The sequence below is a fragment of the Pogona vitticeps genome, chromosome 4, assembly GCF_051106095.1.
Source record: "Pogona vitticeps strain Pit_001003342236 chromosome 4, PviZW2.1, whole genome shotgun sequence".
NCBI classification, from domain to species: Eukaryota; Metazoa; Chordata; class Lepidosauria; order Squamata; family Agamidae; genus Pogona; species Pogona vitticeps.
In genome coordinates, this window is record NC_135786.1 from 46,240,001 (window position 1) to 46,265,142 (window position 25,142).

The 25,142-nt window shown below is 41.4% G+C and overlaps 1 long non-coding RNA gene across 1 annotated transcript in view; it reads right to left on the bottom strand.

Annotated features, from left to right (window-relative positions):
* The window catches only part of LOC140706568 (uncharacterized), a 121,260-nt gene that overhangs the window by 78,755 nt on the left and 17,363 nt on the right, over nt 1–25,142 (bottom strand). The gene's annotated exons all lie outside the window — the stretch shown is intronic.

A 25,142-nucleotide genomic window follows, 5' to 3' on the forward strand; every position in this document is an offset into this window, starting at 1 on the left:
AATGCTCAGATACTCCGCCCCCCCAATACATACACACAGAGAGAGGGGAGTATGGTTATATTATGAAAATGGATTGGAAGATGGATCAGGGTTTTTGAAGTCAGTTTAAAGTCACATTGTAGTCACATGGTTTTTGAGTCAGTGTGCGCATCCTTTTGGAAAAATTTCAAAATTTGTACTTTTATTAAAAGGACTACATGAGCTTTAAAAATCATTGCATCTGAGACTTTGTCCTGCGCATGTTTTTTTTGTTCAATTTCTTTTAAACTATGATAGTGCTAGATCAGTATTACAGATAGAGAAAAAAACATTGCCGTTTCCCTGCAGCTGCCTTCACATGCACGCACACGCGCACACACACACACACAGAGAGAGAGAGAGAGAGAGAGAGAGAGAAAGAAATAAAGAAACAAACAAACAAACAAACAAACAAACCTAACTTTCTTTTGGATTCCACACATCCAAACTTTTGGTCAATTTAGAAGTGCACACATTTAGCTAAAACACAATAAGAATTTATAAGAAAATATGTACAAAATACCTATTTAAAAAACAGATATATAAATTGCCATTCTTCACTGAATGGACTTATGAATGAGCACATGGAAAACAATGGAAGACACCACATAAATTCACCCGCATAATGTTGTAGATTTATAATCTGGCCAGTGGCATCTCTTTCCTGTACATGTAACGGAAGTACACTTGATGATCCACAGATGGAACTATTGAACTATTTTAGAAGAGGCAGCCATGTTAGACTGGGCAGGCATGTTAGGCAAAACCAAAACAGAAATAAAAATAAAGAAGACAAAAATGTTGTGGCACCTTGTCCATGAAAGGTCACATTAAAATATAGCAGTTAGTCTTTAAAGTGCCAGTACACTTTTTCTTCTTTATTTTTTATTTTTGTTTTCTTTTGAACAATTACTTCCAGAATACCTCAGCCAGCATGACCTTGAAATATCGCTATAGAACATATATCATTTCCTCTTGCACATTTTCCACACAAAAGATGAAGGAGTGGAAGCGAAGTTGTTTGGAAGTGAGCCATTGGCTACTATGCTATCATATATAGCAGTGGTCCTCAATTTTGGGACTCCAGATGTTCTTGGACTACAGCTCCCAGAAGCCTTCACCACCACCTCTGCTGGCCAGGATTTCTGGGAGTTGAAGTCCAAGAACATCTGGAGGCTCAAGGTTGGGGACCACTGATATATAGCACTGGTTTCCTCCTGTGGATTAGGAGGTGTTAAAATAATTTGATATTTATGTTTATAGAGTACAGCTCCCTCATGTAGAGCTTGTGACTACTGAGGAGAAGAAAGGCATTAATGAACGTAAGATACATACTATGTGGTTAATCTGGTGTATGATTAGACAGACAGTATCATACACAAATATTCCAGAATTGTGTGTTGTGTATCATAGGTTTTCTGTTCAAATATTTCAAGATGGTATAGAATATGGTATTTGAATTGTAGAGAAGTCACACATATGTGTAAAATGATAACAGTAAATAATAACTCAGGTATTAGTTATTAAACTGTTAACATTAGCTACCCTAGATTGGGAAGCACAATTAACTTGTTTGGGTCATCTATTCTGAGGATCAGTAAGACAAAGAAAGTATATTTCTGCGTTATATTTGCTGTGTATGTCTATAGGTACACACATAAAGACAGACAAATAGGATTTTAAGAGGCCCTGATGATTTAGTAATTAGATAAATTTACTATTGCTTTCTTTTTCACTGTGTCCTCTACGGCTGAATAGCACAATGATCTCTCATAAAACTCAAGACCTGGATGAGATCCCAGGGGTCACTGAATCCTACCCCCTACCGATGCTGGCAACTGACAACAAAAGTGCCCATGGCAGATGGGAAGAATCATAGAAATACTCAATATTTTTTGTTCATTTTGAAACTGTTAAGAACATTGCAAGGTCTTTAAAGTGTTTTCTATAGCTTTTGATCTAAAAACAATCCTTTTGGCCATGAGTTCATTGCGGGAAGCCTTCTCTAATTCCATCCTCTCACACTGTATGAATCCTTTTTTTAAAAAAAACCTGACAATATACTCTGCCTTTTGGAAAAGCTTATTTTGATTAAGCTTCTTAATTAGTTTTTGTCTGCCTTTAGGAAGAGTAAAACAGAGCAGCATTTGACTGCGTTATTTCAAAGAACTCCAAACTTAACACAGCGAAGTCCCTTGTACAGGATTGTGTTCAGGCTGAATTTTTAAATTGATGGTACTTACTAAAGAGCAAGCCTACTTTTTTTTCCAGATGCAATTATAACTTGGTCAACTGTATGCCCTAATCAATCGAGAAGTGAGACATGAGAAGAACAGCTACAGTCATAATGGTGTCCTCACACTGCTATTGTAGAGTGAGCTACACACAGCCTCCTTCTTCTTTGCTCACTATTAAAAAACTTCTTAAATTTAATGGAGGATACTTTGGATGTAAGAAGTTGCTGTGTTTAAACAAGGAAGTCAATGACTTTTGCATCCTTTGTTTTCATTTGAATTAAAATATACTGCTGTTCCAAATTTCAGAGTACCTTTTGACATCTCTCTCTTTGGTGTCTTTTGAAGGCAAAAGAACTTCCCCCCACCCTCTTACTTCCAAGCCGTTTGTGATGTGCAAAACAGCAAATCCCTTGACATCTAAGCAAGGCAGAGCTGTAAATACGTGGCATTCTCCCTCCCTCTCAAGCTCCTGTCTCCAACAGCAATGGGACTTTGCTGTTCTTGTGACAAGTGCATGCCCTGATACCTGGGAAGGAGAAGAATTTTGGACGGCTGGTGGTGCTTCTTTGATTCAATTTACAGATCCTCTGAAACTTACCATCTCAACAGACTTTGGAAGTGATTTTTGTTTTTGTTCAACTGAAAACAGCTAGGGTTGGTAAAAAAATGTATATGTGTGCTTGTGCGTGCACTCATGTGAACATGCCAGTACATACAAAAGAGAGACTTTACACAGAGTTACAGCACTGTGGAGCTGACAGTGATCCCAAGGGTCAGAACAGTTTAACCCTCTGCTGATGCAGGACAGTCCACAGTGACACCATTCCTGACAGACAGATGGCCAACATCTTTACAAACGCCTACAAGAAGAAAGAGTTTGCCATGTTCTTAGGCACTTTTTTCCACCAAGGAACAGTTCTTATTACCAAAATATTTAGCCAAAATCTTCATTGTCGTTTAGTCATGTCCGACTCTTCGTGACCCCATGGACCAGAGCACGCCAGGCCCTCCTGTCTTCCACTACCAATTCGTGTTGGTAGCTTCGATGTCACTATCCAACCATCTTGTCCTCTGTTGTCCCCTTCTCCTCTTGCCTTCACACTTTCCCAACATCAGGGTCTTTTCCAGAGAGTCTTCTCTTCTCATGAGATAGCCAGAGTATTGGAGCCTCACCTTCAGGATCTGTCCTTCCAGTGAGCACTCAGAGTTGATTTCCTTCAAAATGGATAGGTTTGTTCTCTTTGCAGTCCAGGGGACTCTCAAGAGTCTCCTCTAGCACCACAATTCAAAAGCATCAATTCTTCAGCACTCAGCCTTCTTTATAGTTCAGCTCTCACTTCCATGCATCGCTACTGGACAAAACATAGCTTTGAGTATGTGGACCTTTGTCTCTGCTTATTAAGATGCTGTCTAGGTTTGTCATCGCTTTCCTCCCAAAAAGCAGGCATCTTTTAATTCCGTGGCTGCTGTCACCATCCGCAGTGATCATGGAGCCCAAGAAGGTAAAATCTGTCACTGCCTCCATATCTTCCCCTTCTATTTGCCAGGAGGTGATGGGACCAGTGGCCCTGATCATAGTTTCTTTGATGTTGAGCTTCAGACCGTTTTTTACACTCTCCTCTTACACCCTCATTAAGAGGTTCTTTAATTCCTCCTCACTTACTGCCATCAGAGTGGTATCATCTGCGTATCAGAGGTTGTTGATATTTCTACCGGCAATCTTAATTCCAGTTTGGGATTCCTTCAGTCCGGCCTTTTGCATGATATATTCTGCATATATGTTAAATAAGCCAGGGGACAGTATACAGCCTTGTCATACTCCTTTCCCAATTTTGAACCAATCAGTTGTTCCATATCCAGTTCTAACTGTTGCTTCCTGTCCCACATATAGATTTCTCAGGAGATAGATAAGGTGGTCAGGCACTCCCATTTCTTTAAGGACTTGCAATAGTTTGCTATGGTCCACACAGTCAAAGGCTTTTGCATAGTCAATGAAGCAGAAGTAGATGTTTTTCTGGAACTCTCTGGCTTTCTCCATAATCCAGCGCATGCTAGCAATTTGGTCTCTAGTTCCTCTGCCCCTCTGAAATCCAGGTTGTACTTTTGGGAGTTCTCAGTCCATGTAATGCTAAAGCCTACCTTGGAGGATTTTGAGCATGCCCTTGCAAGTGTGTGAAATGAGTGCAATTCCACGGTAGTTGGAGCATATTTTGGCACTGCGCTTCTTTGGGATTGGGATGTAGACTGATCTTTTCCAGTCCTCTGGCCAATGTTGAGCTTTCCAAACTTGCTGGCATATTGAATGTAGCATCTGAACAGCGTTGTCTTTTAATATTTCAACTGGAATGCCATCACCTCCACTGGCCTTGTTGTTAGCCAAGCTTTCTAAGGGCCACTTGGCTTCACTCTCCAGGATGTCTGGCTCAAGGTCAGCAATCACATTATCTGGGTTATCCAGGATATCCATATCTTTCTGGTATATTTCCTCTGTGCATTCTTGCCACCTCTTCTTGATGTCTTCTGCTTCTGTTAGGTCCCTCCCATTTTTGTCCTTTATCATGTCCATCTTTGCACAAAATGTTCCTTTAATATCTCCAATTTTTCTGAACAGATCTCTGGTTTTTCCTCTTCTGTTATTTTCCTCTATTTCTTTGCATTGTTCATTTAAGAAGGCCCTCTTGTCTCTCCTTGCTATTCTTTGGAAGTCTGCATTCCATTTTCTGTAACTTTCTCTATCTCCCTTGCATTTTGTTTCCCTTCTCTTCTCTGCTATTTGTAAGGCCTCATTGGACAGCCACTTTGCTTTCTTGCATTTCCTTTTCTTTGGGATGGTTTTTGTTGCTGCCTCCTGTACAATGTTACGAGCCTCTATCCAAAGTTCTTCAGGCTCTCTGTCCACCAAATTGAGTTCCTTAAATCTGTCCTTCACTTCCACTTTGTATTCGTAAGGGATTTGCTTTAGATTATACCTGACTAGCCCACTGGTTTTTCCTATTCTCTTCAGTTTAAGCTTGAATTTTGCTATGAAAATCTGATGATCAGAGCCACAATCAGCTCCAGGTCTTGTTTTTGCTGACTCTACAGAGCTTCTCCATCTTTGGCTGCAGAGTGAGGACGCATGGTTGATTTCCTTCAGAACGGATAGGTTTGATCTCCTTGCAGTCCAAGAGTCTCCTCCAGCATCAATTCTTTCAGCTGAAATTCCCATCTATTTTAGTTCACTGATGCCCCAAATGTCAATGTTTATTCTTGCCATCTCCTGTTCGACTACATCCTGCTTCCCAAGGTTCATAGATCTTACATTCCAAGTTCCTATGCAATATTTTTCTTTGCAGCATTGGACTTTCCTTTCACTTCCAGGTGTGTCCGCAGCTGAGCGTCCTTTTGGCTTTGGCCCAACCACTTCATTAGCTCTGGAGCTACTTCTACTTGTCCTCCGCTCTTCCTCAGTAGCATGTTGGACACCTTCCGACCTGAGGGGCTCATCTTCCAGCGTCATATCTTTTAGCATTTTGTTTCTGTCCATGGAGTTTTCTTGGCAAAGATAGAGTCAAAGGTTTTTGCATAGTCAATGAAGCAGAAGTAGATGTTTTTCTGGAACTCTCTGACTTTCTCCATAATCCAGCGCATGTTGGCAATTTGGTCTCTAGTTCCTCTGCCCCTTTGAAATCCAGCTTGTACTTCTGGGAGTTCTTGGTCTGCATAGAGTTCTCGGTCCACATACAGTAGCCAAAATCTATTTTTTAATAATTTGAACCTACGGAGTTCAGTTCCTACCCTCTGGAAGTGGAGACATTGCTCTATCTTGGTTATCCTCCTCCTGTTTCAGTTGACTGATCTCTTTCTTAAACTATGTGGTCGACAACTGGATAGGTAAGGTTTGGAATTTCAGGTATATGTAATTTATATATAAGGTGCACAGGATATGAGTGAATGTGAAATTTCAGATTATTAAGTCTGAGAAAAATAAAATACAAACAGCATAGGCATGACAATTAAATTGTTAACTAGTAGTTACTTGTTTCAGGAAATTACAGATGCAACATGGAGTTTTTTGCTCCACAGAAAAGCATCTGACCATGCCATTAGTTCAGCTGAAGAAATTTCACCCAGTCAGCCTGCAGCCCCACCAGGTAAGTCGCAGTTTTGGATTGCAACAGAAAAACAATGCCTCTGAAATATATAGCAGTAGACGGCCAATGTAATTGAATGAATTGTGGTTTCTATTTAGAGTAGTGTTGGGACAAGCCATCTAGAAGTCCCTCTGAAAGAATAAACATGTTTTCCTGAGTTTCTCCCTCCCCACTTCTCTGCAGCAACCATGTGTAACATAGGCGAGTTTCACTGAAGGTTGATGGCTTACAGCAGGTCAAGGCTAGTAGAAATGGGCTCCAGGTCTCTGTGCAGCAGAGCATAGCACATCCATGCTTGTATTCATTGTAACATCAGGTCAGACATGAAAATAAACAGGCTGACAAAGTCAGGTGTGTTTGGGAGGAAATGAAGTGAAAAAAGGAGGAAGCAGCATATCTTTTAAGGCATATTTCAGTCCTTTGCTGTCTCCTACAAAATAAAAATGATTGGTTTCAAATGAACATTTGGAACCTCCAGTCATATTTTTTATCATAACTAGTAAAAGGTAGGCAGGAAAAATAGATAAAGGCTTTTAAATTAAGCAGTGCCAGGATCCTGATGTGCAATGCAATGTTGTTTGGTTCCTGGCCTTTTCTCTCATTTTCCTTTGTTTTGCTTTGTTATACTAAATGGAGCTCTGAGACTAGAAACCAAATTAGAAGGTAAGCTTAGGAGGGCAAAGCTCCTCAGGCCTTTCCCTCCTCTGCAATTTTCTATTAAGAGTTTCTAGACTGCTTTTTGCCTGACAAAATAAAAAAAAATGTGATGTACAAATTTCAAATGAAGAGGCACTCGGGACCACATTGCAAATATCTGCTGGCTACTGGAGCACACCAAAGAGTTTCAGAAGAAGATCAGTCTATGCTTTATAGACGACAGCAAAGCCTTTAACTGTGTAGGTCATGAGAACCTATGGGTTGTTCTAAAAGAAATGGGTGTGTCTCAGCACTTGATATTTCTGATGCAAAGCCGGTATTGTGGACAAGAAGCTGCCAAAATATGGTGACAGAAAATGGTTTCTTATAGGCAAAAGTGTCAAACAAGGGTGCGTTTTATCCCCTTATCTATTCAGTCTGTACATAGACCATATCATACAGAAAGCCAAAGTAGATTCAAATGAAGGAGGAGTGAAAATTGGTGGAAGAAACGTAAATAATTTAAGATATGCAGATTACACCATCTTACTGGCAGAAAGCAGCAATAACTTGAAACAGCTTTTAGGGAATGTGGAAGAAGAAAGTGCCAAAGGGGGCTGCAACTAAGAATTAAGAGAACAAAAATCATTACAGCAGAAGAACTTCACAACTTAAACACTGACAATAAAGAAATTGATATTGAGATTTTATATACCTTTGCTCAGTCATCAACCCTAATGGAGACTGTAGCCAAGAAATCAAAAGAAACCTGAGACTAGGAAGGACAACAATTAAAGAACTAGAAAAGATCATCAAGTGTAAGGACATCTCACTGGAGACCAAGACCAAGATCATCCACACTCTAGTATTTCTGATCACCATGTGAACTGGACAGTTAAGAAAAATGACAGGAACAAATTGATTTGTTTTAAACATAGAGCTGGAGGAGAGCTTTGCAGATACTCTGGACTGTCAAAAAAAATAAGCAAGTAGATCCTAGATCGAATCAAGCCTGAACTATCTCTGGAGACAAAAGTTTTGAAGCTGAGGCTGTCCTACTTTGAGCATCATTAAAAGGTAGGATTCTCTGGGAATGATGCTCAGAAAGGCAGAAGGCAGCAGGAAAAGAGGAAATCTAAATATGCGAGGGGCTGACTCCTTAAAGGAAGCCACAGATTTGAGTCTGCAGGAGCTGAGCAGGGCTGCCAAGGGCAGAACAATTTTGAGTTCATTTATTGATAGGGTTGTCATAAATCGGAAGCAACTTGAAAACACAAAACAGCAACAAATTTGACAGAAAACTAAAAACAACCAGAGATAAATTGAAAGGGGAAAACAATGAATATTCCGGTTTGTTGTTTGTGTGGATGAATTTTTTTAAAAGCTGAGGTAGAGAAGCCTCCAGATGTTTTCAACGATTATTCCCAGCGTTCCTGACCATTGGATATGCTTGCTGTGATGGATGGAAACTGTAGTTCAGTGTCAGGGGTGCTGGAAATTAAACCAAGATTCTGAAGTGGTTTGGACTTCAGATACAGGGAAGTAATATTTTGAAGAGAAGTGTTCCTTTTCATATATTGTTTACTGAGTCCTTAAAAAAATAATTATAAGGGACACAACGAGGCCACTGTTCTTTCAATTTGCACACACACACACACACACACACACACACACACACACCAGAATACCATGGTGGTCATTAGATTAATTGTTCCATTATATCCTCATATTACTTTTCTATTATCTTTTTGAAATTAAAATAAATCCTTAAAAATAAAGAAAATGCCAAACTCCCACCAAGGGATCTCTTCAAATAAAACATAGGCAGTACTTGTGAGAAACAGAACAAGCACCACTATGCATTGCTATGTTATTTTGCGAAACATAAAACACTGTTAACACTTCAAAAGTAACATGTTAACAGCTAACTTTTATTACTTATAAGTTACTTCAAAACACTGTCCCGTAGTTAATTTCAACATTCATCCATGACAATTTTTATCAAGATCATTTTCTAGTAATGTAACAGTACTGTTGATACTTAACAAACGAGGCCCTAGTGGTGCTATATAGGCTGCAAGCTTTCATTAGTTCAGTTGGTAAATTAAATCCAATTCACTGGTCAAATTTTAACCAATGAAGCTGAAAATTAAGGACAGACTTGTGTACTTTTGAGCATGTTGCCATAATAGGAAACAGAAAATAAATATCAAACATACCCTTCCCTCTTAACCCTGAATCAAAATTGTGTTTATTATGATTTAAAGTTGCTTTAACAGATATGGTATGTCAGGAACTCAGGGTGTGGTGTCTAGGTTCCCCACAACCTTTCCCCCGACTCACAAAATCCCCCTTCTTTTGCCATTTGTTAAGCAGGTTGTTCCCAAGGCTTGCACTAGGAAGGATGGGACTTGCTGGTACTCTTGGCTGTCTCTTCCTCTCGAGGCTCACCACAAAGCCATGAATACATCTCCTTCTGAGCTTCTCTCCACCTCCTTTTAAACACTATATGTCATGAATTCCTTGTTCTCCCCTTTCAAATGTCATCTGGGGTCTTCCATGGGGTTTAACTCAGTTTCATAACCATGAAAACGGTGATGCAGCTTTTCCTGCTTGTTTGGCTTGAGCACTTCATCTACACAGCCTGTGACTGTGATGGAGATGACCACACCATCAAAGTTGGGAGGTGCTCTCTCAACCTGACAGGTACTCCTGGTGACCTGAGGCTAAGATATGGAAGCTATCAATTCATCATCTGGACTGGAGCCCATTCATCATATTAAATGATGTAAATGTGATCAGTTAACCATCTACCTTTTAACCAGAGGATTGATTGACTAAATTTATTCAACTAGTTGATACTATACTGTTACTGTCATATCCACATTTAATAAGGCACTTGTCTATACCACATAATTCTCACAGTGCTCCAAAATGTTTTACACTCATCATGAATAAATGCTAAATGACAAAACTGAGCTTGATATTCATGAAATACTATGAGACTGCCACAGTGGAATAATCCTTTACATCTCAAAATAGGTCTAAATTTTTGTCCACAAGATAGCCCATTCTTTAGACATCCCTAGAATCAATGGCCATCACCAAAATGTGATGGGGAACCACTTTTTCCCATGTTCTCAACATTTAAAAAAAATGGCTGTGGGAACTGACATCCAGAAAAGAAAAGCAGTAGGTGTATATGGAGATGGAACTCATTTATCTGTTTCATTTGCCATGCAATGGTTGTATTGTTCACCGGGCATGCATGGATTGTGACTGCCATATTGAATGCAGCTCACAAACTATGTATTGTGGTCTAGCATTTCAAATACTTGGTGAAATTCGTTTCTTTCCTATTTCACAAATATTGGCAGGCTTATCGAGTCATACATGTCTTGTGGACTGCAGTTGTTTGATGAGTCCCACTAGTCTGCTGTCATGCCTCAATGTTTTTTCAGTATTTCAGAAATAATACAATTTAGAAACCTCCAGTGTTGACTTCAGTGGAGCCCCAGTGTTTGGACAGAAGGTCATATGTTTTAGAAGCAACGGGGTTCTCAAATTAAGGGCATTCCTATTATTCCTATTAAATAAGAAGCATCTGCCTGTCCTTCTCTTACATCATCAGATGTGGTTCATCCAAATGAGTCAAGGAGCAAATTCCCTTGAGTTACATTATATAGAAAAAACAATTAACCTTTTCTCTGTAGGAAGCTATTCCTGGATAATATCTATCCATTGCTGTAACCCTTGCAGAAGGCAGAACACTGGTGTCAATAAAATATATCCTATATGATGGCAGGTGGTTGGTCTAGGTCCGACTTTTAATCTTATTTAGCCCCTGACAAAGTGCCAACATGAGCAAAGAAAGGACAAATCTGCTTCACCCAGCCAGCATCTATCAGATCTGACATCCATCCTGTATCTCTGGACAAATTAGGAGTCATTAATTCTTCATTATGCTGGGGAGACTTATTCTACCATGGGTATTCCTAATGTGCCTATTATATTCACCCACTGCAAATACAGTTAACCTCAAGGCCATGGGACTTCAAGATAGATGGCAGCCAGATGAACGGGGCAAGTTAATGGTAGTTCACACATCTCATTACAGTGCACAGGCCCTGGAAGTTATGTTTTACTGCAAAATTATTCCAGCATTCACAATGTCTGAATCCTGTTATAATAAAATATTTGGCACCTTCTGATGGTCTCAATGAGGGTGGATACTGCTGGATGGGAGACTGGTTCAAAAGATTCAAGCAAAGTGCATTTTATGTATGCAGATGACCATAAGAGAAGGGGATGGGAGAGGCAAAAATCAGGGACATTTCTTATGCAGATTTCCCCTCATAATTTTCTATCTAAAGCCTGGCTACATTTTAAAAGCTAGTCCACTACTTTCTATCATTCACCTTTCATTTTCCTTGCCTTTCCACTGTTGTTTAGTGAAACCAATTCAAACTGTTTCATTTTGAGTTTGCCTAAACAGCTTTCTTTTATTGTGAGAGATAAAAACAAGGCAACACTGTCTCCTGAACCCCCTTCCTTTTCCCTTTTGTGGCTAATTCTTTCGTACCTGTGAGCTAGGAAAAGTACTTACCCATTTCAGGAAGTGTAAAGTGGGAAGGCAGGCTGGTTGGAAAGACTGACACTAAAATCATCAATAATCGATCTCCCAGCACGTGGCAGGGAAAAAAATGAGACAAATGCTTGCTTCGTATCATCTGAATATTATGCTAAGGTTATGCAAGACACTTTTAACATTAATGTAATATTATGCAAGTCATGTTGATGAGATTTCAGTTGGATGCCCTGCCTAAAAAACACCACTGTTGTAATTGTAAACTAGCTGCACCTCCCATAGTACACCAAGAATCACCATGGCGCTGTTTATTTCCAGGCAAGGAATGGGCTAACATTGCTTAGACCAGTGGTCCTCAACCTTGGGCCTCCAGATGTTCTTGGACTTCAACTCCCAAAAATCCTGGCCAGCAGAGGTGGTGGTGAAGGCTTCTGGGAGTTGTAGTCCAAGAACATCTGGAGGCCCAAGGTTGAGGACCACTGGCTTAGACTATGCAACAGGATTTTGGCCAGAATCAGCTTCCAGGACAAAAGAGATACAGCTGTGCAACAAACTCCTTTGTATTTAATGTGTCTCTACCCTGCATAGTCAAAGTAGTTTGATAACACTGTAACTGCTGTGACTCCACACTATGGAATCCTGGGATTTGTAGTCGGATGGGGCACTTAGACTTCTCTGCTAGAGTGCTCTAAGGCTAACGTTCACTGGAGTACAGCAGAGCTCTCTGGCAGAGAATTTTAAGTACTTCATCAAACTACAAACTCCTGGATTCGGTAGGACTGAGATATTTCAGCTAAAAGTGGTATCAAATTGCTTTAACTGTGTAGTGTAGCTACACTCCCTTTTGATATGACTTCTGCCATAAATCTTGAGAAGAGCAGCTTGGTAAGAATGTTGAAAATTCTCTGCTGGAGATTTCTTAACCCCACTCAGATAACGGCACTGTCTAGAATTCCCTGGTGTGAAAGAATTACCACTGGAAGTAGCTTTTAAAGGTGTAGTCTTAAATAGCCAAGGTTACTGCAAGCTGGTTGAGCTGACATTAAGCCAGCTGAAGCTGGGATGAATCCAAGCCCTTCCCAGTTTAGAGAGCTAGGAAATTATTTTGTGGTATCCTGATCTCGAATTGGCCAGATGGTTCAATGAGTTAGGTACTTGGCTGCAGTCAGAGATCAGGAGTTTTGATTCCTCACTCTTCATCCTAGGAGAAGAGACAGCCTTGAGAAAGCTACACATTCCCAGGGAGCCCCCATAAGAAGAGAAGGATAAACCCCTTCTGAGTACTCCATATCTAGAAAACCATGGAAAGGATTGTTACATACAGCACTGATGTTACCTGTCTGTCATGGGTTTGGAGGGAAAGTTCCATCCTATGGGGAGTGGAAGGCGGGACATCAGGAGGAGGGGCTGTACTGTATAAATATGTGATGCCTGTGTGAGGAGATACTATGAGATGCTGAGAGACACTGGGTTGTGACGAAGCAGCAGCTGGGAAGAAGAAGCTGTTGTGGGAGTCTGTGTGTCAGACAGGGTACTTCTGTGTGTCAGAGTACCAACCTGATAGGTTCAGGTGTCTGTTGGTTAGCCAGAACTGATAGGTTCAGGGTCTGTGCTTCAAGTTAAGGGTTCTGGGTGAACCAAACTGTATGCTTGTATGAGTGAGAATAAGCCACGTTACTTTATTTATTCACCTGATTGTTTTATTTTTCCATGTGTGTGTTTAAATAAACCTTATTCTTTTTATTGTTTAAAAATCCATCCCTGGTCTGTGTGACTTCTTAAAGGGAATGGTTGGTGGCAGCTTAGTGTAACTGTGTGGCATATCCCAGTAGGTCTGGGTTTGTCACATTGATTGGTGTCCAGCGTGTGGGATACGACTGGTCCAGTTGTCCAGTGGTCCAGCAAAGCCTTGGCAAGTGTGCCCAGAGCAAGGGGGGTCTAGTCAGGGACAGTCTGAGGCGCGTAGGTAATCTTCTAGGTGTACCTCACGGGGAGGTGCACTAGTGGAAGAACGTGCCAACTGGGGAGACTTAGATTAAGGTGCTCTGAGGCAGCCTAGTTTTGGCGGGAAAAAGCTGAGGCAAAACTGCGTAGCAACAGCAAGCTAGCTTGCCAGCTGAGAGGCCCAGCAGAGGGGGGTAGGCTCTGACTTGATACTGTTGCAAGTTAGTGCTGAAGAACAGCAGCAATCTCTAGGGAGAGCTGGTTCTGAGGCAAAAAGGAAAAAAGTGGTCGTTTTATTCTGAGGCTTGACTTTTTAAAGCAGCCTGTTCTGAGGGGGGATTATGCCCTTGACTCGAAGCCAAGTAGCAGACATGAGTGAAGTGAAAGACCCCCAGATTGACCAAGGTTCTGAGGATGAATTTGGCTCAGTGCAAGGTGACAGCACAGGAGAGCAGAACCCAGAACTTAGAAAATTGATCCTAGCCCAACAGCATGAACTGAGGGTGAGGGAAATGGAGGAAAGATTAGAGAGAGAGAAAATGGCATTTGAATTAGAGAGAGAGAGAGAGAGAATGGAGAGAGAAGAAAGAATGGAGAGAGAGAAAATGGCGTTTGAATTAAGAAAACTGGAACTGATGAACCAGAACAATAATAACAATAGGGATTCTGAGGGAGGCCAACTGTCTAAGGCTGACCTGAAGAAATTCCCTGTGTACCACAAGGGAGATTGTCCTGAGGTGTTCTTCTCCCTAGTGGAAAGAGCGTTTGTGGACTTCTCAGTGAGGGAAACTGAGAAGATGACCATCATGCGATCTTTAATCAGTGGTAGCCTGGCTGAGGTTTATGCCGAGATGCCTGAGGAACTGATGAAAGATTTTGCAGAGTTTAAAAAACTGGTGTTTGCCAGACATGGGATAAATGCAGAGCAGCTGAGACAAAGATTCAGGTCCCTCACCAAGAAGCCAGAACAGACTTTTACCCAAGTGGGGGCCCAATTGGTGAGGCTGCTTGAGAAATGGCTATCGCAGGAAGGGACAGAGACCTATGAGCAGCTTAAAGACTTGATAGCACTGGAACAGTTCTATTCAGTCCTGCATGGGGAATTGAAATTCCAGGTGAGGGAAAGGAAACCGAAATCTGTGGCAGCAGCCGCAGAGATCGCAGATTTTATTTCTCAAATAAGAAAGCCCTTGGGTGAGGGGAAATCTGTGGGTAAGCCCAAAGAAGCCTACAGCAAGTACTCTCAGGGACCAGGGAAAAGCCAGCAAGGGGGAGGGGCCCATGGTGAAGGGAAGCCCTCAGACATGAAACTAAGACCTCAGATTTTGGAGGGAAAACCAAAACAAGATGAGAGAGAATCAAAATACACCAGAAAATGTTATTTCTGTCAGGGAAAGGGTCATCTAATCTCAGAGTGTGAGAAACTAAAGCAGCTAAAAGGAATGGTGCCTCAGAATGCTAGTGGAACCAAGCCAAAAGCTGTGTTCTGTGTCCAGAAAGAGCAAAGCTCAGTGTCAGTGAGGGAGCCTGTTGCCATGACTACTCAGTCTGGAACAGCTACCTCTGTTGATCAGGCTGAGGAAAATGGTCCTCTTATAGAAGTAAAGCGCTGCTTGCTGGTGAAAACAGATTCTCAGTTGTTTGAGACAGCAGGGGTGGACGTAGGAATACTTGACCGTCAGTATAGGGGGCTGCGGGACACTTGTTCCCAGGTAACCCTGTGCCATCCAGATATCATCCCTAGGGAGTTTATAATCCCAAATGAGAGCATGAAGGTGGCAGGGATTGAGGGGCAGATAATCTCACTGCCAATAGCAGAGGTACCTGTCAACTTTCAAGGATGGAGGGGAGATTGGCGGCTAGCGATTTCATCAACTCTGCCAGCAGCCGTGCTCGTGGGAAATGACCTGGCTGAACATGTGAAACGGGTGCTAGTGATTACACGCTCACAAGCCACCACGGGGACAGTTCAGGGGGGTAATGATGAGCCAGAGACGGAAGCAGAGGGGAGTTCAGAAGCTGTGGTGGAAACCTTAACCACAGACAGCAGATTTGGACAGGAGCAAAAGGCAGACGCCACTCTCCAAAAGTGTTTTGAACAGGTGACTGACGCCCAGCTAACACCTGAAACCCCAGTGAGATTTCTGGAGAAAAAGGGGATTTTATATAGAGAAACCCTGAGGAATATCTCAAAAGGGGGAGATGGGATCAGAAGTCAGCTGGTGGTACTTGAAAAGTATCGCCCCATGATCTTACAAAGGGGTCACTCTGACATGTTTGCTGCACACTTAGGGGTGAAGGGGCCCCTTGATTTGATCAAACAAAATTGGGAGCAGATCACCCAGAATGACCCACAAGACGTTGTGACATACATAGACACCGTGATGAATGACCTAAAGAGAAATCTAGAGCTAGCAGCAGAAAACCTGCAAGCTCAGAAGGTCAGACAGAAAACATGGTATGACCACAAAGCTAGAGAGAGGCACTTTGACCCAGGGGAGGAAGTGCTTTGGCTTAGGCCCTGCAGAGAGAATAAACTGCAGCTCAAATGGGCAGGACCATATAGGGTCATTTCCAAGATGTCAGACCTGAACTACCTAATAGAGCAGGAGGAGAACCAAGCAAGGAGGGTGGTTCATGTGAATGCCCTAAAACCCTACTACAGAGGGGAACAGAGGGTGTTATTCGCGATAAAAGCAGCTGAGAGTGAGGAAGCGGAATTACCCTTCTGGGAGGGTAGAGGGGAAGTAAAATACAACCCAGAGGAGGTAAAGATCAGTCCTGCACTCACCCAAGACCAGCAGCAAGAACTAAAAATGCTGCTTAGTACATATCAACAGGTGTTTTCCAACAAGCCGGGGATAGTGAAGGGAGTGATGCATCGGATCCACACAGGGGATGCACCCCCGCAGGCAGTATCCCCATACCGAGTAACGGGACCCTATAGGGACAAGGTGCGGAAGGAGCTGGACGAGATGCTGAGGGAGAACATAATCGTCCCCTCTTCTAGTCCTTGGTCCTCTCCGATAGTCCTTGTGGACAAGCCTGATGGGAGCATTAGGTTTTGTGTTGATTACAGGAAATTAAACCGTGTAACCACTCCTGATGCCTACCCAATGCCCAGGCTAGACAACCTGATTGAAACCATAGGGGGTTGTCGGTTCATCTCATCATTGGACCTGGTAAAGGGATATTGGCAATTAAGAATTGATCCCAGGGATCAAGAAAAGACTGCCTTTTGCAGCCCTTTTGGTCTCTATGAGTTTCGAGTCCTGAGCTTTGGTCTCAGAAATGCACCAGCCACATTCCAAAGGCTGATGGACCAGACCTTGGCAGGGCTCAGTGACTTTACAGTGGCCTACATTGACGACATAGGGATCTTCAGTAATACCTGGGAAGATCACCTGATACACCTGGAGTTAGTGCTGCAGAGGTTAAGTGCAGCAGGGCTAACAGTAAAGGCCAGCAAGTGTCAGCTGGGTAGCCCAGAAATAAAATACTTGGGTCACATGGTAGGGGGAGGAGTGATAAAACCCCTGGAGGCCAAAATAGAAGCTGTTCGTGATTGGCCTAGACCCAACACCAAGAAAAAAGTCAAATCATTTCTTGGGTTGGTGGGCTACTACAGAAAGTTCATCCCGAGGTTTAGCGAGATTGCGGCTCCGCTGACCGATCTGACGAGGAAGAAGGCTGATGACCGCATCCCGTGGACCAGCGACTGTGAGGCGGCGTTCCAGAGGTTGAAGGAGGCGTTAATCAACTATCCTGTCCTGCGTGCTCCAGACTTCGACCGGGAGTTCATCATCTACACCGATGCGTCTAACAGCGGGGTAGGAGCAGTTCTGTGCCAGGAGGATGAGAATGGTGACCAGCATCCAGTGTCCTACCTGAGTAGGAAACTTCAAAAAGGTGAGAGACATTTGGCAACCGTGGAGAAGGAGTGTTTGGCCATAGTCTACGCGATCCAGAAGGCCAAGCCTTACATCTGGGGAAGACATTTTGTTCTGTGTACTGACCATTCACCATTGCAATGGTTAAAGACAATGAAAACCCACAATAGCAAACTTATGAGGTGGGCTTTAAACCTACAGGACTATGACTTTGAAGTGAAGGTGGTCAGAGGGTCAGTGAACTGTGTTGCTGACGCCTTATCAAGAAGACCTGAAGAATGAAGACGGCGAAAGAACATGGACTATATGTGTATATAATGATGACAAAAGTTAAATGTACCTGGTTTTGAATTTGGTTTGTATGAATAAAGGTAAATTGATGTAATGTATATGGTAAATGTTTAAATGCTTAATTGCTATGGTTAACTTAGAATGTAAGTATGAGTAAGTATAATATGGTATGTATAACTGTTGTTGTGTATTTTATACAGGTTGTTTTTTGGTGAAAAGCACCTTAGCTTTCCCCCTACAAAACAACTTATAAAGAGGGGAGGTGTTACATACAGCACTGATGTTACCTGTCTGTCATGGGTTTGGAGGGAAAGTTCCATCCTATGGGGAGTGGAAGGCGGGACATCAGGAGGAGGGGCTGTACTGTATAAATATGTGATGCCTGTGTGAGGAGATACTATGAGATGCTGAGAGACACTGGGTTGTGACGAAGCAGCAGCTGGGAAGAAGAAGCTGTTGTGGGAGTCTGTGTGTCAGACAGGGTACTTCTGTGTGTCAGAGTACCAACCTGATAGGTTCAGGTGTCTGTTGGTTAGCCAGAACTGATAGGTTCAGGGTCTGTGCTTCAAGTTAAGGGTTCTGGGTGAACCAAACTGTATGCTTGTATGAGTGAGAATAAGCCACGTTACTTTATTTATTCACCTGATTGTTTTATTTTTCCATGTGTGTGTTTAAATAAACCTTATTCTTTTTATTGTTTAAAAATCCATCCCTGGTCTGTGTGACTTCTTAAAGGGAATGGTTGGTGGCAGCTTAGTGTAACTGTGTGGCATATCCCAGTAGGTCTGGGTTTGTCACAAGGATCACCAGAAGCTAGAACTGATTTGATGGCACATAATTATCATACTGATCCTAACTTTGTACTGGTAGCAGGGCATGTGGTGTGAGACAGGTTGGGGTCTGGCACAAGTCAGGTCCTCTCTTTCCCTTCTCTAACTCCCCTCTTTTTTTTCACTCTTCTGCTAGTTGATCTCAGCAATCATTGCAATTGTAGTGGCAGATCCAGTTGTGCCAGCAGATCTGAGAATAGTTGACAGAAGGGCAGCTATGCCAGCAGAAGATCCACCGAATTCAATGTATCTTTCAGTTTGGATTGCATTGTAAGTCCACACTATAGATAGCCGCCTAGAGTAATCTTAATTGATTAGATAGGCGGGATATAAATAAAATAAATAAATAAATAAAATATATGCTTTAACTTTCCTGAACTTTCACATTTTAAAACACAACAAAAAAATAATAATTTCAGCCAAAGATATATGACGTTACGCTTGTAAGGGTCAATTCACTTCATGCACATCACAGTAAAATCAAGCAATAACCTACTTGTATAGAACAATGAACACATTACCCACACTACATAAAAAGTTTTTAGACCATTTTACAGGACCTCACATGTCACACAGTGGATTTCTGTTTTATGCTTTATCTGAGAGTTGTATGCCCGAGTTTCATACTTTCATCAACCGATCAGACATGAGATGGCTGCAATACAAAGTGACTGCACACATGTTCGGGTTAGCAGAAGGCATTAGAGTTTGCTCTTATTTTCTTCTTAATAGAGTTGGTCTTGTAAGAAAATGGAAGAAGTGACAGAAAAGTATGTAAAGGCCACAAATGAAAGATTATGGTGCCTGGATCTCTGAGCCATTTCACAAATGGGGTGGGGCATTTGCACAATAAAACTGTTGCCTGGAGTGCCCTTGAATCAAAGAGAGAATCAGACTAATTAGGGACCCTCCTCTGTATCTTTCCATAAGATGGCAGGTCAATGCAAGATTCCTATGCAAGGTAGAGCCTTCTTGGTAGCAGCACCAAAATTTGGAACCCCTCTTCCCTTTAATTTGTTGATCATGTCATCTTCATTGACTCGTTCTGTCTTATTTTATATAGCAATTGTTTTATAATGTTTCTACTAACTTGATTTACATTAAGCTGGAAAAATGTGCAATATTTTAAATAAATAAGAGAAAATAGATGCCTTTAGAAAATTTCATTAAAATTTGCTATCTGTGTGAGAATTGGCTGCTGTTATAATCTGTTGCTCCCTTTGTTAAAATGACCCCAAAGCACCTCCCACACCCCCGTTACCCACACTCCTAATTTTTAATTTTCTAAAAAAGTTTTATTTGAAAGTCAGTCCCCTGATAGAGTAGGGGCCAATGGGGAATCCAGCATCTCTGTCCCCGCACACCCCCAATTAAAAACAGCAACAACACCAATACCCTGGACACCAAAGGGCACAAAGGACCTTTTTCAGTTTTAAAAAAATCAGGAAAAATAAAACACAAACAGGTTAAACACCCAGAAGACAAGCAGAGGTCCAATCTGAGATCAGGCCTATGCAGAATTACAGTGATGAAAATAAAGTGCTAAACCAGAAGATAGATAAATATGGGCTTTTAGAGCTTTTTATGAATATTAAAAAAGATAACTTAAAAACAAAAACCTCTCTCAGAAAATCTCCATATGTGTACTTTTTTTGCATATGTGAAATGTGTACCTTGTATTCACTGATATGATGGTGGCCTGCTATGCCAGCTGTATCCTTTGTTAATGGAATTGCTTATTAATGTCTCAAAATCTGCCCTCAACAGGAACTAATGGTTGAGGTAAAGAACAATAACCCTTGGTAAGTGAGAGCCTTTTGAAGAAAGTGCCCACCCACCCTCCCTGATTAAATTTCAATCTTAAAATCTTGTGGCCTGAATCCAAATAGTAGTCCCAATTAGAATTGACCCATTGGATCAACAGGATTTACATAAGGGTTGACCCTTATGTAAGGGTTCATTTATGTTAGTAAATGAATTAAATACTTCAAAATATCATAAGCCACACGGGTGATCTTCTTGAAAGGGAAACCAAATCCTAGCAGCTTGATCACTGAAATTCTGACCACTTGAGGAAGAAGGGAGCAAATAAATCACATTAACAATGTTTTCAATATGGGGAACCTCTGTCTCACTGAACAAATTGCGCTTCTTCTGCCTGTTGGGGGCAGTTTTTCATCTTACAACACACTTCTATGAATTGAACACACCATAATTTACTCATACATTTTATTTTCTCCTGCACTGTTCATGGCTTGAACAGTGTTTGTTCATGCCATGATGACAGCAAGTGGCCCTAATATTTATGTGGTGCCTCAAGATATAAAGCTAATTCTCTCCAATGGTGGTAAAAGTCCTCCATTATTAGGATATAATTATTGGTGCCATATACTGAGATACCATTATTGCTGCTATAGTCCCAGGTATAAATTGTGATCTAACACTGATGGTAATCTGGAACATCTTTGCTTACATTTGGTATACACTTTAAGATTTGCCTTGTACCATTTTTCTATTTCTTAAATCAAATATATTAGCCAAACTCCTGTTTCATAAATTACAACACTACCTGGTGATGACAACACCAGGAGGGGAAGAATTTAGGTATTTAAATGGTTCCTGCTTCTGCCCAGTGGTTCATCCAAATTGCATGCAATCTGACTCATTAAGCACGAGTTGTGCAAGTCCTGGGACAGAAGGAAGAACTTTTTAATTACCAGCAATTTCCTCCTTCTAGATTATGGGTCTCTAAATTTTTGAGTGTGATGGCCACACTGGATATTTTCAACATATTTGAGGGCTGAAGGAACAGAAACATCCGCACACACACGCGTATGTGTGGCCACCACCCCCGAACACACACATGCCCACCTCCGCATGAACGTCTGCCTGCATGCACACACAGACACCCCTGAACACCCCCACAGACACACAGATGCCCACCACACCACCTGCACAGATGCCCACATGGATGGATGCACATGCCTCCACCCACCTGCCCCCACGCATGCACGCACATGGGCTGAAGGGAGCAGGCTGGATAAAAAAGCAAGGTGGGCCTTAGTTTGGAGACCCCTATTCTAGATTATGTTACTAGCCGCCTAGAGTGGTCTTAATCGACTAGATAGGCGGGATATAAATAAAATAAAATAAATAAATAAATAAGGGGATGTGGTGGCGCTGTGGGTTAAACTGCAGAAGCTTTTGTGCTGTGAGGTCTATAGATCTGCAGCTGTAAGATTTAATCCATGTGACAGAGTGAGCACCCGTCGCTTGTCCCAGCTCCCGCCAACCTAGCGGCTCGAAAGATAAATAGGGACCACCTCGGCGGGAAGGTAACAGCATTCTGTGTCTAAGTCACACTGGCCATGTGACCATGGAAGATTGTCTTTGGACAAACGCTGCCTCTATAGCTTGGAAACGGGGATGAGCACTGCCCCCTAGAGTCGAACACGACTGGACAAATTGTCAAGGGGAACCTTTTCCTTTACCTTTACACATAAAAGGATAGATTTTGCATAGAAGGTACAAAATCTGTCACTGTTGAATATAATTTTTTTAAAGATGAAAGGAAACCCTTTTTTAAAAAATAAGCATCACTAGTTTTGCAGGTAAGGGTGATCTAGTAAGAGCAGTTAGTAGCCATTGAAAACAGAGCTCAAGAGATGCTTGAAAGTGAAGGGGAAAAGAGAGAAACAAATAGCTGCAAATAAATTGTATCAAAGAGACTGTCTGGAAGTCCTGCCTGGCTTGGCTCATAATGAAGGGAAGAAGTATAAAGTGAGACTAGCTAAGGAGGAGCATGTTCTCATCAAAGAAAATAGATTAAGAGAGACAGATATGAGGTAGTTGCCAAGAAAACAGAAAAATGCAACAAAAAATGACAGAAAACTATTTTTATAAGGTGACTTCTACGTTCAATGGAGAAATCAATTTAAAAAAGAATGAACAAATGCATTACAATGCTTTAAACATTTCACATTTTTCTCACAAAAACTTGGATTAATCTCAATCCCCTTTGCAAAAACACTGACTTCTCTTTTCTTTCCTCTTGTCCTTCTCCTGAGACAATTGGATACTTGCTATTAAGCACTTTAGCGAAATTTGTTCTTGTTCTATTATGCACCATCGGCCTGTGTGTGTATGTATGCATGTCTGTGGTTATTAGATATCATTAGAAGGTGTTTCTGTATCATCAGAAATGGGTTTTCAGCCTTGCCAACTATCTCTAAACCTGCAACACATAATTAAATAAGCAGCATCTCAATTTAGTAACAGGGTCACAATTGCTTTCGTAGACACATTTTTTTCAGGTCATCCAACAGTACACTTGAATGCTTTTGTGTCTCTCATTTACCTCTTTAGTCAAAGAAGAGGCGAGTGAGTGATTTTACTTCCCAGAGTAGAAAGATAGTTAACATAAGTAGACCATGCTGACATTAGTGGTAAAGATAAAGAACACCAGCCACTCAAAGAACACTATAATGAAAGTGTGAGCAGCTGCTAATTCAAGTGGTTCTCCTGGATTGTCTGTATATTGCTCCTCATCCTTTGTATTTCCTAATTTTCTTGACTTACCATCTAAATGGGTGTCTAAATAGTGGAAGACCCTCGTCCTTTTACACTCCTGTCTATCTTTGTGGATCTTTTCAGTACCAGGTGAAGATATTCATATTCTAAATCATTTTAACTTGCTGTGGCTTTGACTGCCCAGATCCAAGAGTATCTTAAAATTATGTCAAATTATTGCTCATATTTCATTTGTTACCTTTTAGTCCTTTAGTTTACGCCCCTAGTTTGCTTACTGCATTAAATTTGACAATTGGTTTTATTGACTAGCATCCTTTTGAGTTTCTGCTAAGCAGAAAGTCCTGTCAGTATAGCATTGGGACTGCACCATTGAGCAAGCAATGATTTCCACAAAGAAAACCCTGACCCCCCACTTACCAATAGAAATATTTGTACAAGTAAGTTAGTATCCTGGTAGGACTTCCTGCTCAGCAAATACTTGATCAGATACTAGTAACTGTCTTTTATATTTATATTAGGGCCAGTCCTACCATTAGGCAGAGTGATGCAGCCACTGACACATGCTGGGATCACAAAAGAATTGCAAAGTAGTGGAAGACAATACAGCCTACCTTCCACACCATGAAGTAAACTGTTGCCTTTTGGAGCATTGCAGAAGGCTGTCATGTCATGGTTGCTGAAATAAGATTCAACGGCCAGTCCAATTAGGTTTTGTATATGGATGGGAGAGATTTTGCCACTTGCCTCAGGCAGCAAACTATTTTGAGATGGCCCTAATTTATATACATTGTTCCCAGAACTTCAGCTACAGGGTGACTCACAAACTAAATTAAAAATCAGTGCTAGCAGAGGGCTGGAACAGCCACTCCATTGCTTATTGCCCCATGGCAGAATGTCCATTCATTTTCCATAACCATATAATTGAAGGTTTAAAATAATACGGTACGCAGAAGATTGAAAGGCTTAACTAAACATCTAAAAGAACACACACACACACACACACACACACACACACACACACACACACACAAAATGCAAGATAGCTAAAGACTTAAGATAAGCATGTGAGGCAAAGGCAGTGTATTATAGAGAATAATATATTAATATAGAAAAGGGTATATGGATAGCCTTGAAATTACAATAAAATATAATTACTGAAAATATAATAAAAAGATATCTAAAACCTATCCCTGTTATCTGTCCTTTCGACTTTCCTTAGGAGGAAATGAAAGGTGAATAACTGCCAGACCCCTGGAACTTCTCACCAGTAAAAAGAGTGGTTAAAAACAGCACTTTAAGGTAACATTTGGGGTCTATAGCATTATAGTTGTGCAAGGAGAATAGCTCAGTTTTGGCGTCATGGACATCAATGAATGTAGCTTTTCCTGTGTCCACAATATGTCATAGCATGAAGTTATTTATAAACCAGCCTACGGCCTTAAGCATTGTACAATTTTAGGTTCTTTGTGTACAATTCAGGCCCGTGGCTATCACTAGCAACATTTTGCTGAAAGCAGAGCACTGCTACATAATCCTGTCCTCTTATAGTCCGTTGCAATAGTTTCAGCTCAGCTTCAAGAACGGTTGCTATGTTTACACATCAGCTCTAAATAGGGAGCAGATGAAGGGGGTACAGAAAAAAAAATCAGTGTTGGCAATTAAGTGTAGGGGGACTGAGATGCATAGACCATACAGCCTGCCCTGCATCCCTTAAGCTTTTATGCTGCTCCCAGTTGCAGTGGAGGGCAATGTTCCCTTAACAGCATTGAAGTAAGATTGTTCTGCAAATGAATTCCTATCATGTCATCCTCTTCAAACAACAAAATGGCTCAGGCTAGCCCTGCATACCTTAAAACTGCAAGAAATATGCAAGCATCTAAGCTGCCTAAATCTGTTGCTGTGGTGTGCTGCCAAATCCCCTCTAATTTACAGAGATCTTAAGAATTAATGGTCAAAATGGCTTTAAATTACTTTGCATAAATTAAATCTCACACATTTGCAGACAGCTATTCCAAATATTTGGTGGAGTAGCAAATCCAAATACT